General features: G+C 44.1%; 1 pseudogene; it reads left to right on the top strand.

Moving 5' to 3' along the window:
• The first annotated feature begins 765 nt into the window (after window positions 1-765).
• On the top strand, window positions 766-14,950 carry LOC134879065 (adenosine deaminase 2-A-like; annotated as a pseudogene).
• The last annotated feature ends 868 nt before the right edge of the window (window positions 14,951-15,818 follow it).

Here is a 15,818-nt window from a genome sequence, read left to right on the forward strand (position 1 = left end):
TGTGGTACTCAAGCATCATTTGTGCACCCTTAAATGTGCAGAAGGGGCAGTGATAGAGACCGCTGCTGCAGGTCTTCATTTGGGGAGTCTCGCTCTCCAATATTACACTAACGTGTCTGTATACGTCAGAAAAAATATTGCATACACATCAAAAAGCATGATTATTACAAATGCATAAAATAAGCAATATGCATTTCATTTGATAACTGTATACAGTGTGTAGACTCTATGTGTAAACTTGCGACGTGTAGATAATGGCTGTGGCCAAATACAACAAGTCATACATTGAAGCAACAAAGCAAATTAAAATTAAAATGATTAGATATCTAAACATGTAGACCTAGACTTAACGTCACGGCTCCTGTCACGTGTGTAACGAACGGTCACACACGTAATTTGACTTTAATTGGTAATTTCCAAATATACCACTGCACTGCTCTAAAATTGTACTACAATGACAATTATGTATATTGGCAGGCTCACTTACTTCCATGTTTTATATTTTAATGTCGGCTTCGTCTAAAATGGAGAAGTGTGACTGCACTGGCGAACGAACATGCATCCATGTTGACATTATGTGACCTGGGGGCGGTGATCAACCTGGGGAGGAGTCAAACGTTGACTCCTCCCCAGGTTGATCGCCGCCCCTATCTGCGGCCTGCAGTCAGGTGCTTCTCAAATGAGAAGACAGGAAAGAAACGGTAGCTCAGTGTCACTGTGCAGACACATTATTATCAGCATCGTTAGTGTCAAACAACAGACACGTTATTAAGTCATGTTAAGAACCGGGATTGTACATTTATGAAAAACTGTCACGTTGATTAACAAAAAGTAAAGGTGTGGTCTTTTACAAATGATAGTGCACAAATTGCAACGTATGATTTATGAAAGAAACAAACAACATGGGCATTGGGCAATATGGGAAAGGCCTGTGAGGAAAGAGACGGATAATACGAATGGTAACCAAAGAACTTCCAAAGAGATTAGAGGTGAACTCCAAGGTCAAGGTACGTCCGTGGATCGCACCATCCGCCGCTGTTTGAGTCAAAGTGGACTTAATGGAAGACAACCGAGGAGGACACCACTGTTGAAAGCAAATCATAAAAAAGCGAGACTGGAATTAGCCACAATGCTTCTGGGAGAACTTCCTTTGGACAGAAGAGACACAACTGTTACTTTTTGGCAAGTCACATCAGCTCTGTTTATAGGCGCAAAAATGAAGAATACAAAGAAAAGAACACTATACTGTACCATGTGCATTTTTCTTAAATATACAGTATCTTACAATCTATCAAACAAACAAAACTGTGTATGTTAAAGTAGGTACCGGTAACTGGTTCTCTTATGTCTGTTCAGCCTACTGGAAAGAAACAAGTAAAAACTGCTGCTTCGCAAATGAATGCATTCAAAGAAAGAGCAAACCTAGCATTGTTAGCTTATCCTCACTTATTCTCACGTTAGTTGTGTAACGTAAACTAGTCATACTCATTATCATTGCTTCTCTTTTCACTCCGTAACGTTAATATAGGGAAGTGCGCACTTTGCAAATTACCGCAGAGGAACAAACACCTGCTCGTTCTTTGATGTTAGAGGTTTCAGGTTGTTTTTACCCCAGCTACTTGAAACACCTTCCTCTTATGTTATTTGTTTTCTTTCTAAGCTCCACAAACTCTCGGGGCAATGGCAGTGTCGCTGCACCGCCACCAAGCGGTGGTTGTCTACCTGCTCTTGTGCTGCCTGACCCGCGGGCTATCCTCCCCGGACCCGCGGCAGAGAGAGGCCCTCATACAGCTGGAGCTCTCCATGCAGACAGGGGGGTAGGTGGTGCTGACTGATGCTGAGAAGCAGCTGGACGCCCTTATGTTTAAAATGAAGCAGGAGGAGTTCTCGAGAGCAGACTTTCCTCCCGCCATGCACTTCTTCAGGGCCAGGGACATCATCAGCACCAGTCCCATCTTCAAGCTGCTGCAGGAAATGCCTAAAGGTGCGTTCAGTGTCATACTTCAAAGTGTGTTCAGCGCAGCTTCATTAACATGTTGCACTTATTTTTATCACTTGGGTGTGAGCTGTGGGTTATAATGGGTATCATTGTAATATTATTTTTTAATTTAAGCTTACTTTTTCAAAATGTTAGCTGTTATGGACACAGTTTAGCTTAATTTCCTGGGTATGTTGATCTCTGAAAACGTTATTTAAAATTTGAAAAGTACCTATTTTACACATTTGGTTTCTTTTCGTATACATCGAAAGATTATTTAATACAATTTAAGATGATTCATCCTCTGAAATAACTGACTAGTACATTGTTTCCTGATTTAGAGCTGAAACCTTTTGTCTATTCATCTTAAATGATTTTAAAATCCCTAGTTATAGCCATTCAACTTTGTGAATAATATTGAATATATCACACATTTTTTATTCTAAACAAAATCTTGTTGAGTTTTGAACTCTCATTTGGACAAAAATAAAATGTTCATATTATGAACTTTGATTTTGGAAAGGACTTGTTTCCACAATTGCATGACATTTACAGGCTAAAGAAAAAGTAATAATTTAATCCAGACAATTATTGGCAGATTAAGGGAAAAGAAGATAACTGCCACTCTAATTTTGTTTCACCATTTAGTTTCTTCTCAATCACCTATGATACTCTTCTCAAAAGATGCTTGGAACTCTACACACAGCATCAGACTTATTTTAAGTATCCACACTCTTTATTTCTTTATATATCTGCAATCCATTGTTTTCAGGGGGAGCTCTCCATGTCCATGACTTTGCCATGGTAGAAGTGGAGTGGCTGGTAAAGAACGTGACCTATCGGCCTCACTGCTACATGTGCTTCACTGACAACCAGTCCATCAGATTCATCTTCTCAGCCCAGCCGCCCAAAGCTCTGCCCCCCCTGCTCTCCCTGGACCCTGCTGGAAAACTTCCGGGCCAAGATGGTGAACTCCACGGAGTTCGACAACAGATGACAACAAATATTTAATATAAAAAGTACATCAGACGTAATGTAATCACATACCTATGATTGGGTTTTTATTTCTGCCTGTCTACATAATACGTATTTCATCATGTCCAACAGCACGGGCTAATGTTTTGTGCTCTAAATTATTCCAGTGTATACTTTTTGAATGAGTGTACCAACAACCTCAAGTGCATCTCTCATTTATCAGTGTGTAAACAGTAAAAGATATCAAGGCTAAAACTTTTCTTATTTTCTTGCTTCTGAATCCTTCATCATATTTAGGTGTATCTTGTTGCCTGAATTGAGGGCTTTTGATCAGTGTTTCATTACACTCTGCTACTTCTGTCAGTAACCTGCAACATACATAAAAGAGGAAGTACACTTCCGGGCCAAAAAAAAGGTCACACACTCTAATATTCGTTGGACCGCCTTTAGCTTTGATTACAGCACGCATTCGCTGTGGGATCGTTTCCACAAGCTTCTGCAATGTCACAACGTTTATTTCTGACTTGCATTAATTTTTTCGCCAAGATCTTGTATTGATGACGGGAGATTCAAACCACTGCGCAAAGTCTTCTCTAGCACATCACAAATATTCTCAATCGGGTTCAGGTCTGGACTCTGTGGTGGCCAATCAATGAGTGAAAATGATGTCTCATGCTCCCTGAACCACTCTTTCACAATTTGAGCCCGATGGATCCTGGCATTGTCATCTTGAAACATGCCCGTGCCATCAGGGAAGAAAAAATCCATTGATGGAATAACCTGGTCATTCAGTATATTCAGGTAGTCAGCTGACCTCATTCTTTGGGCACATCACGTTGCTGAACCTAGACCAGACCAACTGCAGCAACCCCAGATCATAGCACTGCCCCCCACAGGCTTGTGACCTTTTTTTTTGGCTGGGCAGTGTATATAACAGGAAATAAGCCCTTAAACCAATGTCTTCCAACACACCTTAGTGTTGCGTTGAAGCAGACTCTAACAACATAACATACCATGGTCAACTTTTGTTCCTTTACTGTGTTGTTTTACCTTCACACTAACACATTCACAGTTGGACTTAGTCAGTGCATTACTACAGAAACATAAATGGGTCGACAGTGAAGTTCTCTGACGGTTTTCTTGCAAAAGGTGCACTGCATTAAAAACAGCATAACCACTTTTGTGAAAAATGGCACAGTTCATTAATAGATAGATACTTTATTTCCTATATTGTGAAATGAATTTGTTCCAGCAGCAGTGTCATGCTGTTAACGAGTTCACATGTTTAAAAGATACTGTGATGGAAACTTCTGAAGCAATGGAAACGAAACTCAGAGGGACACAGGAGAGCTAGAACTTGATGGCAAACACTGAAGGTTTATTATGAAGTTAACGGTCGGAGAATTGACAAGACATGTGCTGCAGCCACGAGTTGACAGAGCGGTTGTCCGACCAATCCTGAAGATTTCTTACCCCGGTCCCATGTATTTAGCTGGTTCTGAGAAAATAATCAACATACTGCAGCACCACAAGGTTGATGGCCTGAGCTCAGTGAGGGCACTACAAACTGAGTCAAAGTTACGGGCCTTGGAAAATATTTCCCCAACAGATACAATAGGATACAAATATACTAAATACAAAAAGTCACATCTACAGCAAGTATATATAGAACAAACATGTAATTTGACACTAGCAGCTAGTATATACAAATTCACTATAAAAAAGACATATGTCCTTAGAGTATATAAATAATACAAACACATATTGATTAAACTGCTATAGACACATAATGGTGTTGGATTGATTATACATTTGCAAAATAGTCGTTGTGCAAATTGTTCTGGGCTATGGAAGAGGAGACAATTTACAATCTAAGGGGCATGGAGTTTTCTGTCAGCCAGAGGGGAATTGTTGTACAGGATATGAATAGTTTTTTGTATATTACCAGATTTTTGTACAATCGATCACACACTTCCAAAAAAAAAGCACTTGCATCTTAAATGGCCATGATAAGAATTCTAAATTAATCTAAATTCTGCAAAGAAATGTAGTTCAAGGCTACAGAAATACATGCAGTAATGTGCAATGAACAGTTTCCCTTATTTTAGTGTGAACACAAGATGTGCTCTCTTTTTAAATGAAACCTTTGATATGGAAAAATAAATCTTGTTGGCTTTCATTGTTTTTGTAAAAATGTGCTTACCTGTTTACTTTTTTTATAATGTTTACATGCTGATTGATCAGTCGTTGACAGTTTTTTTTTAAATACAAAAACCTTTATGTCAAATGTCTGTGCCTAAGGTTTAGCTCTGAGCGTCAGTTTTAATAATAAAGCTTCATGTGTCATTGTGTGTTAGCAATAAAAAAAATAATCTCTGTGAGCAAAATCTTTGTCAGTAAGGACGGCAGTATTTCGTTGTCCCATAAAAAAGTGAATTCTGTAATTGAAAAATAGACTGGATGACTTTGTCCGTCGTCTATTATAAACTAATGTTCCAGATGCCAATCCACCATTGAGTGACAGTAAATCACGTTGTTATCTTCTTTCTTTCTTTATTAAACTTTCTTTACATGCATTTGCTTGTGTGTGTGTGTGTGTGTGGTTACTGAAATAAGGATACAATAATAAGTATTACTAACATTGCATGGCTAACAGATCAACTCAACTTGCAATCTTCTGCAATACAAACTTGGCCACTAGATGGCACTCCAACATAAGGCAATGGCTGTAGCCACAGTAGCTTCTATGAGAAAATGTAGCAGGCACATGTTCATGGAACTATTCATTATTACAGCTAGATTTCTTAACTTAATATCACACATAACCAACAGGGTAAATATTAAGATTCTTCATGTCAAATCCCAACTCAGGGATATTTAAATAGTGCCCATTTGGCAGAATGAGGTTAGCATGACTTGCAGAAATGAGCGCATGGCTAGTTAGCTCTTGCAGCTGCAAACTCTCAACTTCTCCTACATACATCATACATTCTTATAACACAGTCAATACAAAACACATATCAACTTAACAGTACTTACATCTTAATGGACGCACACTAACACAGGTAAACTGGAAATATAGCAGCAGGAACTCACAGCTCTCGTCACCAACTACGGAGACGTTAGATATTGGGCCAAACCATTACATGGACTAATCCAAACTAAAGGGGGGGAAACGGAACAGTCCAAGTGAGAGGGCCTTTTTCACAGCCGCCCCCAGATTTCTGTAGGAAATCTGTACCTGTTAAAGGGCCTATCTAACCTACTTAGTCTACACGATCTAATCCGGTATGCTGGGTAGGCTGATGATTCTTGCCACTGGACGTGTGTAGGAGCGATCTCCCACCTTCACCTCGATGACTCTGATCCGACCATCAAGTCCAGGCATGGTCCGGGTGATCTTCCCCACTGGCCACAACGCTCTAGGTAGCTGAGGGTCAACCACCATCACGGTGTCCCCAACACTCAGGCTTGGTGGGTCTGAGTGCCATTTCTGACGAGCCTGTAGACCTGGCAGGTAGCTCCTGATGAAGTGCTTCCAGAAGTGATCTGCAAGCAACTGGCTATGACGCCATCTCCGTCGGCTGAGGAGTTCTGACTCAGGGTACACCACCTGAGGAAGGGACGCGTCAGGCCGCCCCATCAGCAAAGTGTTGGGTGTAACTGGGTCAGGGTCAGCCACGTCAGATGAAGTGTAGCCCAGGGGCTTGGCATTCAAGATCCCCTCTACTTCTATTAACAGCGTGCGCAAGACCTCTTCAGAGAGGGATTGAGAGCCGACAGTCACCTGTAGGGCTTGCTTCAGTGACCTTATCTCCCTCTCCCAACAACCCCCAAAGTGAGGAGCACTTGGGGGATTAAAGGTGAACTGAATTTGCTGAGTGGCAAGCTGGGCTTGTAGGTCTGAGCTGAGTGAGTTGAAGGTCTCTCTAAGTTCACGTTCACCTGCTTTAAAATTGGTTCCGTGGTCTGAGAGTAGTTCGAAGGGCTTGCCTCGACGTGCCACGAACCGCCTCAAAGCCATTAAGAAGGCATCACAATCCATGCTAGAGAGAATATCCAAATGTACAGCTCGGGTTGTCATGCACTTGAATATAATACCCCATCTCTTCTCAGTTCTCCTACCAATCTTAACGCTGTACGGGCCAAAGCAATCGACTCCAGTGGAGTAAAAGGCAGGCTGATGTAAGCGGAGTCGAGCTGGAGGTAGATCCGCCATTCTTGGGATGGCGGGCTGGCCGCGCCACTTCCTGCATTGAACACAGCGGTGTTGATGCCGACGAATGGCTTCTCTTCCTCTTAGAATCCAATATTTCCTCCTCATTTCTGCGAACACACGCTCACTGCCTGGGTGATGAAGCTGGTCATCGTACTCCTGGATGAGGAGCTGGGTGATTCTGTGCTTAGGATCCAGCACAATTGGGTGTATTGCCCCAGCCTCCAGTGTAGTAGCTTGACGCAGGCGTCCGCCGACCCGTATTAGCTGTGAGGTGCTATCAAATTCAGGTGCGAGAGAGAGGAGGCGACTGGTACTGGACAGAGGCTTACCCGCCACGAGCTGCTGACGGTCTGCCTCAAAGCAGTCTTGTTGGACTTGCTGAAGAAGAATATTCTTAGCCTCTCTGTAACTGTCAGCTGTAAGCTGTGCGCTGTCCTGCCCATGTAAAGACAAAGCAGTGGCTTTGACTAGATCATGAAAAGTCTGGTACTGATCAGCATCAGGGACTGGAGGAATGACTGCCGTAGAGGTGAGACCACAGAAAATGGTTTTCCTTTGTTCCTCGCTGTCTGCAATGATTGCTGGCTGCATGGGCGCTTGAGGCCACTGGTCTGGTTTCTCCCATAAGAAGGCAGGTCCTCGAAGCCAGCGGCTTTCGGCGGTGAGTTCTGAAAGGAGTTTCCCTCGGGTGATGTCATCAGCCGAATTGCTTGCTGTGTCTACATACCGCCACGCCTCTCTGTCGGTCAGATCTTGAATTTCGGCAATGCGTGTTCCCACAAACACCTTATACCTACAGGAGTCTGACTGCAGCCAAGCGAGGACGGTGGTAGAAGCCGTCCACAGGGTCACTCGATGTATAGGGAGTGTCAGCTCTTCTTTCAGCACCTTAGACAGCTGCGCTCCGGACAGCGCTGCACAGAGCTCCAGACGAGGGATGGACTGTTGTTTCTTTGGGGCTACACGCGATCTGGCACTGAGGAAGGCTATTTCAACATCACCCCCGGACGCCTCGCTCCTCAGGTAAGCAACAGAGCCATAGGCCCTTTCGGAAGCGTCGCAGAAGACGTGTATCTCCCTCTGAATGGCTGAGGAATCCATACCAGGGCTGGTGTAGCATCTTGCCAACTTGATGGTCTGTAGGACTGGAAGCTCGCTCTCCCACTCCTGCCAGGTGCGTAACAGATCATCAGGCAACGATGGATCGTCCCAGTCCCGTCTTTTGTCCCACAGCCGCTGAACTATCATCTTAGCCCTGGTGGTATATGGCACGATAAAACCCAAAGGGTCATACTGGCTCGCAAGCACCTGATAAATGGTGCGCATGGTGACAGTAGAGTGCTCCAAGGGGCGAGACTTGTATGACAGTGTATCTGAAGGGCAATGCCAGTGCAGTCCCAGGGCAGACTCATGGGCATCCAGCTGGCCTTGGGCTATCCACATTTCTGCACTGTCTGACCTGATCTCTCGTGGGAGATGAGCAATGACAGAGGTTTTATTACTTGCCCACTGTCTCAGTTCAAAGCCTCCACTAATCAAAGTAGCTTGTAGCTGATCCACCAAGGCCTTGCCATCCACCTCAGCAGGTATGCTCCTCAGACAATTGTCCACGTAGAAGGACTGCAGCACAGCGTCCCTGATGGCATCTCCCTCCCTGCTGTGGTCCACGATGTGTTTTTGGAGGGCAAATACCGCACAGCAGGGTGAACACGTTGTGCCGAAGGGAAGCACTCTCCACTCATAGATGTCTGGTGGCTCTTCACGCTTCAAGTCCCTCCACAGGAAACGGAGTAGGGGTTGGTCCTGTGGTTGAAGTCTGACCTGGTGAAACATGCCACGAATATCACTGCTGATACCCACAGCGTGTTCTCTGAACCGTAGCAGCACTGCGAGTAAAGAGGGTCCCAGTGTTGGACCAGGAAGCAAGAGTTTGTTGAGATTCTTACCTCCATACTCAAATGAACAGTTGAAGACCACCCGATTCTTGCCATTATGGAACACCATATGGTGTGGAATGTACCAGCGGGTGTGGTTGTCTTCCTCCTCCGGTGGTAGCTTACGGACGTAACCAGCTTCCACCAATCTCTTGACTTCAGCAATGTATGCTGCTGCTTTCTCTGGCTCTCGGGCCAGTCTTCTCTCTGTGCTCCGTAGCTGGGGAAGAACGGCTTCCTTCGGGGCTCGAAGTGGAGGCATGTCCTTCATCCGAAGAAGAGGAGTAGCATAGCGGCATACTCCGGCTATTTCCACCCTTGTGGTTTGGCTCTCAAGGATGGCGATGGCTTCTGTATCCTGACGAGAGCGCGTGCTGAGCTTCTCGTTATGCCAGGGCAGTGTGTCCATCTGCCACAACCTCTCTACATGACTGTAGATGTCTGGTGGAGTGGATGTGGTGGCAGTGAACAAACACTGCTGCTCATTGAGGTAGTGCTTCATTCCATGGGCTGGACCCTGGAGCGTCCATCCCAGTCGAGTCCTCACAGCTGCTGGACTTCCTGGTGGCCCCAGACGCACAGGTTCAACCGGGGTGATTAGGTGCGGGTGGTCGGAGCCTATCAGCAGCAGTGGACGCACACCTTGAAAGGGCTTTAGAGGCAGATCTTGTAGGTGCCGATATCTCTTCTGAAGGCTCTGCACGGGGTAAGTATGTTCGGCTAGACCCAGACGCTTAGCAGTGAAGGCTCTGGTGATCCGGAATGTTTGCTGAGGCTCTGCTGCTGTAGATATAGTGAAGGACACAACAGCACCATGAACAGTCTGTAGCTCTTGCCGGACAGTTCTCAGGTGGAGCTCCTCAGGTTGGCCTTCGAGACCCAGCTGATGGGCAGCTGCATGGAGGAGGATGGTTCGTTCGGAACCATCATCTAAGATGGCATAGGCCTCGATGGCCCTGTTTCCGTTCCGCAGCACAACTTTGATCAGTTTAAGTAGCACTTTCCGTCCTTCCAGTGGCCTGTCTATATACAAAACCTCCTCTGTGTTGCTCTTATGTGTCTCTGACTTGGATTGGATCCAGTCTTTGCCCTCCTTCCCTGATTTCTCTTTAGACCGCTCATTGAGGTCATGCAGAACAAGGAGGTGTCGGTTGTTGCATGTCTTGCATCGCATCTTCAGGTCACATTCAGATGCACGATGTGCCCTGCCGCAACGCCAACAGCCGTTATTGCTCTTTATCCAGGTCTGCTTCTGAGTGGTGCTAAGCAGCTTGAAATTTGCACAGTTGTTAAAGGAATGCTTATCATTGTCACAGTATGGGCAATATTTCTTACTGGTGTCAGAAGAAGGCGGTGTTGTCTTCACCTGTGTAGGCGACACACCTGTGCTTAGGAGGACGGTGGAGGACTCCTTTCTTGACTTGAAGGTCCTCTGTTGATCTTTGCTCTTATTTTCCTTCTCTATCGTGCTCTTGATACTGAATCTAGAGTTGTCCTCTTGTACCTGGAGTTCGAACTCTAACCAGTCAGCCAGATCAAGGAGAGTGGGTATGGGTAGCACATGTGGATGGGTATGTCGCCGGAAATGAGAGCGGAGATCATGTGGGAGTTTGGATAGCAGCCGGGAGACATGTGAGCCACACTCCAACTCTACTTTGCCTTTTCTTCCTAGCTGCTCCAGCATGCCCACCAGAGAACGCACCCGGAGAGCAAACATCCTGAAGGCTTTGATGTCGGCGCTCGCTATATTGGGCCCATCCATAACTTCTGCTATCCTCTGCAAGGCAAGTTGGTGGGGCTGCCCATATTGGAGGTCGAGTGCACCCATTGTGTCTGTATATGGATGTCTTGAATTACTATATGAATCAGCAATCAGGAGTGCCTCTTCGTTCTTCAGATGATCAACTAAGATCTGGTATCTGAACCTTTCTGATGAGTGCCTGGGCAGAAGATTTTCAAGAGCTATTCGAAGACGACTGAATTCTCTTGGACTGGGCTGTGTCATATCTGGAATAGTAGGCTTCGGCCCACGGTAAGTCTGCTCCCGTCCACCGATAGGGCTTGGCGATCGAGACGGAGAGTGACGAGACTTTGGTGTCTGGCTGTGCCTATAGGGCCTCTGGCTATAACCACGGGATTGTGGAGTTCTAGCAGGCCGCCTCCAGTATGCCTCTTCATCTTCGCTTTCAGATGTTTCTCTTGTATCTGATTGTCTACTTGCCCTTGACATCCTATGCCGAGCTGGAAAGCGTTCCCTCTGATGTGATTCCTTCCATGCCTCTGACATCCTAGACAGTGCTGGTGATGGTTCTCTCAGGCGTGATTCCCTGCTTGACTCCATCCTGGGGGGTGATGGTGATGCTCCTCTTCTGGTCTGTTCCTTTACCTCTGATTGGAGAGTAGGGGCTGATCTGTCTTTTGCAGGGGAATCGCCTGTGTGTAATGTCTGAATCAGACTACTCAGATGTGAAACTTGACGCTGTAGCTGCTCTGTTTCAAAGGCACTCTTGCGACTCAGCTGTTCCATTTTGAACTCGTTGTTCTTATTTTCTTTGCGAAGATTTTCGTTCTCCATCTGTATCAGCTCTAACTCACTGAATAAGGCTCTCTTTCCTTCCTTGCTAGGCTTCTTAACCTTCTCAGTGGACTCATCATCCTTGGGATTCCATTCATCCCTTGTATGAAGGTCTTGAAGGCTGCACTGACTGATGGGCGATGGTGAACGCCTACCACCCACTGCTCCTTCATGCTCCTCTGCTTCTTCATCCTCATGCCTGTGGCCGTATAGTGAATGAAGTGGAGGTCTGGATGTTCTCCTGAGGGCTGTGAGATCGTAGCTTTCCAGGTACGCGGGGAGGGTAGTCTTCCTCCTGACACGCGCACTGTTCGGGTCTTCTGACATCGCATACATCTTTATCAATGATGAATCAGATCCGGCTCGAAGGACCATGAAAAATAGACTGGATGACTTTGTCCGTCGTCTATTATAAACTAATGTTCCAGATGCCAATCCACCATTGAGTGACAGTAAATCACGTTGTTATCTTCTTTCTTTCTTTATTAAACTTTCTTTACATGCATTTGCTTGTGTGTGTGTGTGTGTGTGGTTTCTGAAATAAGGATACAATAATAAGTATTACTAACATTGCATGGCTAACAGATCAACTCAACTTGCAATATTCTGCAATACAAACTTGGCCACTAGATGGCACTCCAACATAAGGCAATGGCTGTAGCCACAGTAGCTTCTATGAGAAAATGTAGCAGGCACATGTTCATGGAACTATTCATTATTACAGCTAGATTTCTTAACTTAATATCACACATAACCAACAGGGTAAATATTAAGATTCTTCATGTCAAATCCCAACTCAGGGATATTTAAATAGTGCCCATTTGGCAGAATGAGGTTAGCATGACTTGCAGAAATGAGCGCATGGCTAGTTAGCTCTTGCAGCTGCAAACTCTCAACTTCTCCTACATACATCATACATTCTTATAACACAGTCAATACAAAACACATATCAACTTAACAGTACTTACATCTTAATGGACGCACACTAACACAGGTAAACTGGAAATACAGCAGCAGGAACTCACAGCTCTCGTCACCAACTACGGAGACGTTAGATATTGGGCCAAACCATTACATGGACTAATCCAAACTAAAGGGGGGGAAACGGAACAGTCCAAGTGAGAGGGCCTTTTTCACAGTAATCATTCTGTGTATATATACTTTAGATGACTAATTTGAAAGCTTTGTCGACAGTGGTAAGTTAACTAGCAATCGACGCAGATCATCTGATCATAACCGTTTCTTTACATTCACAGCCTCATGGCCAACATGACGCTCTTCACTGATCAGGATCCAGAATCGGTGTACCCCAGTCAGGATGTGATTTGGGGAAAGTTTGAACAGTGCTTCCTTGCTCTGTGGGGTCTGGTCACATACGCTCCTGTGTTCAGAGACTATTACTACCAAGGTCTCGCCCAGTTCTACACGGACAACGTCATGTACATGGAAGTGCGAGCTCTACTCCCAGAGGTACGCTAATGTCATGTTGTGTGATCAGTGCATTCACATGTTAATTTATTAATCAGTCTTCAACGTGTCCCGGAAGCTTTCCCTCTGAGTGCTAAGCCCTTGTTTGGCTCGCCTGGTCTTTTTTTGTAAAAATGCTATTGAAACATGAACCCTGTGCAGCATAATCAAGTGATATACATGTTCTTTTTCATAACAAGCAAGCTATCAGCATATGTATGCTACAGGGATACAACATGATGTACAAATAGTTATGAGACCATAAGTACAAAAGAAAAAACAAGACAAAAAATGTTATCACTCAGAAACTGGCTTGCCTGCATGGTCTGCCGACCAAAAAAAAACAGCCTCTGATTTGTCAACAGACTTCCTGCAATGCTTCATGGGATGCATAATTAGATCTGTAATCTCTATCTAACTCCTACAACATCTAAATCTACCTACAACAGGGATAAATGTTCATAAAAGACATCCATTGTTTGTTTATACGCTTGAAATAAAATAAAAAAACATAGTTTTTGTAAACAGATTACACAATCCCACACCATAACTCTTAAAGGGGCCTATTACGCACATTTTCAGTGTCATATTTGTATTTTGTGCCTCTACTGTGCTCTCTACATGCTTTCATGTTCAAAAGGTCTTTATTTATTTTGTTTGTGCCGCAACACCTCTTTCACCCTCTGTGATATGTGTTACTGAGTGTGTTTTCTGGACTCAGATATACGAGTTAGACGGCAGCACTCATGACACAGCGTGGACTCTGAAGACCTACCAGGACATCACCCGACAGTTCACAGCAGAATACCCGGAGTTCTTTGGAGTGAGAGTCATCTTCACAATCCATAGGTGACCTCTCCAACAACAGATTTGACTTATAGGATAACTATGAAGGATTGACATAAGATGAAGTTGATGTAATATAATCACACAATGCACTGTACTATATTCTTCAGAGGAGTAAATGCATCCAAGATGGCCAGAGCTGTGGAGGAGGCGATGAAGCTACAGAGAGACTTCCCAGATATCATGGCTGGCTTTGACCTGGTGAGGAGTAAAAGTTATTGAGTTCTCCAGTTTGTACGAGGGATGATCAATATATCAATTGTATATCAATATCACGATATCTGAAGTGTTCCCTCCTAGAGTGATTGTCATTGACTGTTTTACTATTGGCTTTTAACAACTAAGTGATTATTTAGACATTAGTGATGATTATTAATCAACATTCTCATTGTTTAAATATTTTGTGAAATCATAAAATGCAACCCTGCAATCTCATTGCAATATGGATCAATGTATTTATATATACTCTATATATTTATACACAGGGGTTTTACTAGAATAATAAAGTATGAGGTCACTTCCAGACAAAATTATGGCTCCGCCCACTTTCCCGGTAAAAATAATGCATTAGAGCGAAGCTGAAAATACACGACTCAGACAAGAAATAATAACAAATAAATCCTCTCTACAGAAACGAGGACAGTTAAAGAAACGTCCTAATTCAGAAATCACAGTTCCAGTGTGAGCCTGCCACTCGTCCAGCGGCAGGGCATTGTTCCCCTATTTATTTGCAGCTACGTAAAGACAAAGCTGTCTTTGCCATCTGATGCTCTATTTCTGTGATTTTCAACCACTGTGCCGCCGCGGCACACTAATGTGCCGTTAGAGATCGTCAGGTGTGCCGTGAAAAAATATCCAATTGCATTTCATTAGTCTTGTTTTTTTCTCCAAAAATTAACATTTATTAATTATTATCTGCAAATAATATGCCATCGTGGAGTGTCTGTGCTTCAATATAGTTACTGGCAGAGTAATATATTCGTCCGGGTGGCAACAGGTGAATGTCTGATCATTTTCTGACACTTAGCTAAAGCAAGCACAAAACCGCTGTCACATCTGTGCAATGTACAGCCCTTCTGAAAATCCTATAAACATGAAGCTACGATTGTATCGATCTAGCTTCTTGTAATCCAATATCTCCCCTCCTCTCCTCGTTCAGGTGATGAAGCTGGTGAAAGATTTGCGAAACCACCCTGCAGCTACTCTGATGTCAGAGAACCACCCTCTGGTGATCAGCTCCGATGATCCGGGCATGTTCGGCTCCTCCGGACTCTCTTATGACTTCTATGAAGCTTTTGTGGGCTTCGGTGGGATGAGATCCAATTTAGGCTCCCTCAAAGAGCTGGCCATAAACTCTATTCGGTAAGGTTCAGCATTGATGTGACAAATTAAAAATGAACAGGCCGCTCATTAACATCTTTCCGTTTGTCCGTCTTGCAGGTAGGCTACAGCTCTTTGAATCCAAAGCAACAGGAGAAAGCCCTGGCTCTGTGGCAGAGAAGATGGGATAACTTTGTCTCTGAAAATGCATTTTAAAAATACATTTTTATACTGTATATATATTGTTAAAGAATTTGGGGCATTGAAAATCGAACAGTGCTTTAATGGTGAGCAAGTTTGTGGTGGCAACAAATAAGGGACATCCGAGTTAGTTTGGGTTCTGTTTTGTTCATTTTCACACAATTGGGATATTACAGAGGAAAATCTCTGGGATAAAAGAGGAAATGAAGGACCACTGAATATGACACTGACTTTTCCTTGTATGACAAGATGCATCTGCTGTGAAACTGACATGAGTTATTTAGTAAAACATTTAGGTAATTT

Source organism: Eleginops maclovinus, chromosome 2 (assembly GCF_036324505.1).
Source record: "Eleginops maclovinus isolate JMC-PN-2008 ecotype Puerto Natales chromosome 2, JC_Emac_rtc_rv5, whole genome shotgun sequence".
NCBI lineage: Eukaryota > Metazoa > Chordata > Actinopteri > Perciformes > Eleginopidae > Eleginops > Eleginops maclovinus.